Genomic DNA, 2,803 nt, shown 5'->3' with positions numbered 1-2,803 from the left:
TTTTTTTTTTTTTTTTCTTTTTTTTTTTTTTTTTTTTTTTAGAATTATTTCATTTTATTTATTACCATCCTTATATATGTTTAATCTGACCAGAGAGAGAGGGGGAGAACGAGAAAGCAAGCCGCCAGATCCAGGACTCACACTGTGGTCGGCCCTGTGGGAGTCCAGTGCCTCAACCACCACACCACCTGCTGGCCCCAACTGGGTGGATTTTCAAGGCGCTGAGTCTGGGACTTGAACAGCAGAGTTAGCCATGTGGGAATCCAGTGCCTCAACCACCATGCCACCTGCCGGCCCCATGCTTTGCACACTTTTTCTTTTGCTTTGGTCCTCACAGACCTCCCATTCTCCCACTTGTGGTATATCCAGGCCCCACTCTGCAATGCCGAAAGTTCCATCCTGAGCCGTCTACTAACTTTGAGCCAGTCTTCCCGTGTCCAAGGCAGATTATCACCGAGAGGGACAATGGCGAAGTGGACAGCTGGTAGAAGAGTGTAGGTCTTCAAGGGGCTGAAGTGGACTTGTGATAGGCAGTTAGTCGTGAGCGGGCAGCCCTAAGAGAAAAGCGAAAGGCTCATCTAGCTCCAGGCGCCAGGAGGGCGAGGCAATTTGCCATCTTCCTTCCTTGGGGCCTGAGGCAAGCACACAGGATGATTCGTAGATTTTTCTCTTGTCAAAAAGACCTAAGCAAGCGTTTTGGTCAATGCCCTAATTCCCATTAGGGCGATGGACTAATTGGGCAGTCTAATTGGGGCAACCTGGCTCGCACTGGGCACCATACGCAATTAGGTGATCAAGTTCCTCATTCTTTACCTGTGAGGAAGGTGCGCAGGTGCAGGAGAAGAACGTGAGATTCAAATTTAAAGGAAGGACATAGGTGAGGGCCTCCCACTAATGAATATTCACGACCTCTAGTAATAAAAATAACGGTTAACTAGTACCAAGCGTGGTTGCCACCTGGCAATCTTCCCGCCCAACAACCTTTTTGGGTGTACGTACTTCCTTTCCTTTCCTTTCCTTTCCTTTCCTCTTTCTATTAAACCTTCTCTTCTACCCACTTCATTCGTGGTTGCGGTTTCATTTTGTGCGGAGGGACAGATCTCTAATTTTAGTGATCTGGACCCAAAGAACCAAGGACCTCACAACGCAGCTCAGCACTCTCCCATCCATTAACAGAATATCAAAGCACAGGGGATGCCAGGGAAGCCAAGCCTGCACGTGGCCCTGGCCAATCAGGGGGCAGCAGAAGGCACTGAGCAGCCAGAGACGGAGACCCTCGAGGAGAGTGAACACGAAGGAAAGACACCGACTAACCACCATCCTCTGCACTGTTTTCCTGATCCTGGAAGGAGGGCGAGGAGGAAGGTGCTGGCAGGAGGAAGAGCGCAGGATTTTCTTTTTTTCTTTTTTGAAGAGGTTTTTGCTATAGGGCACGTGTGCTCGCCAGAAAGAGAGACATAGAGACAGAAAGTGAGAAATCACCCCCCGGGGGGATGGCCAAGCCACAATCCCTTCTCCTCCATTCTCCTCTCGGGATCTTGGGCACATACACACCCTGCGTGAGTTTAAGCCACCGGGTCCGGGACGCGAACTGCAGTTGACTACGTGGGAGTCCAGCGACATAGCCATTACGCCAATTGCTGGTCCCCAGGATTTTCTTCAGAATGAATCCAATCCCTGCACAGAACAAACTGCAACCAAGAAAGAACAGGGGCTCTGGAGCTGACACGCCTGTCTCCAATCTTGCTCCGTCTTCGACTGCCTTGCTGCTCTTTCTTCAGTTCTTACATGACGGTGATAATGCTGACCTCACAGTGTTGTTCTAAGGCTCATCTAGGCTAAGCCGTATTAAAGGAAAGAAAATAAGGCCAGCCCCGTAGCCTAGCGGTTAAGGGAGCCAGATTCCATACGGTTGACTGTGGTTCAAATCCCAGCCCTGGAAATCTCAGCCCTGGAGGCTTAAAAAAACAAACCGTATGAGTGTGCATGTGTGGGAGAAGGAACTATGGTGTGACCATGCTCCATTGGGGGTGCTTTCTCCCCGCCCCATCTCTGTCATCTCTATGTGTCTCTCTCTCTGGCGAGTGTGCATGCCACCTGGCGATTAAAAAAAAAAGTATTCAGTGACACTTGTTAGAACACGGTAAGGCAGACTTTATTCAGAACCCTTGCGATAGTACAGGGACCACTGCAATGAGATTTCACAGTCAGGAAGAGACTGGGCCTCAAGTTCGAACGCAGCCTGGACAAGTGAGAATTTATAGCCCAAGAGTCGGGGGAGGGGGGTGTCCATGGACGGAAAATTACTGAAAGGAAGCATCAGGGGTCAGGGGGATTCTGGCTAAGCCCACCTAACTGGGTCGTCGGAAAGGTCATGACACATTTTTGCATAGAAAAAATACATCATGGGGCTGGCAGGTGGCATGGTGGTTAAGGGCATTGGACTCCCATGTGGCTGGCCATGGTTCGAGTCCTGGACCTGGCAGCTTGCTTTCTGACTTTCTCTCTCTGTCCCTCTCTGGTTAAATTTAAACAAATAAATAAAGTTAAATAAAATCTTTTAAAAGAAAAGAAAAGAAAAATACATCATGACTTCCCCAACAATCTAATAGAGGGACAGATCTCTAATTTTAGTGATCTGGACCCAAAGAACCAAGGACCTCACAACGCAGCTCAGCACTCTCCCATCCATTAACAGAATATCAAAGCACAGGGGATGCCAGGGAAGCCAAGCCTGCACGTGGCCCTGGCCAATCAGGGGGCAGCAGAAGGCACTGAGCAGCCAGAGACGGAGACCCTCCAG

Source organism: Tupaia chinensis, unplaced genomic scaffold (assembly GCF_000334495.1).
Source record: "Tupaia chinensis unplaced genomic scaffold, TupChi_1.0 Scaffold000248_2, whole genome shotgun sequence".
In the NCBI taxonomy this organism is placed as follows: domain Eukaryota; kingdom Metazoa; phylum Chordata; class Mammalia; order Scandentia; family Tupaiidae; genus Tupaia; species Tupaia belangeri.
Note: the sequence above shows the minus strand (reverse complement) of the source record.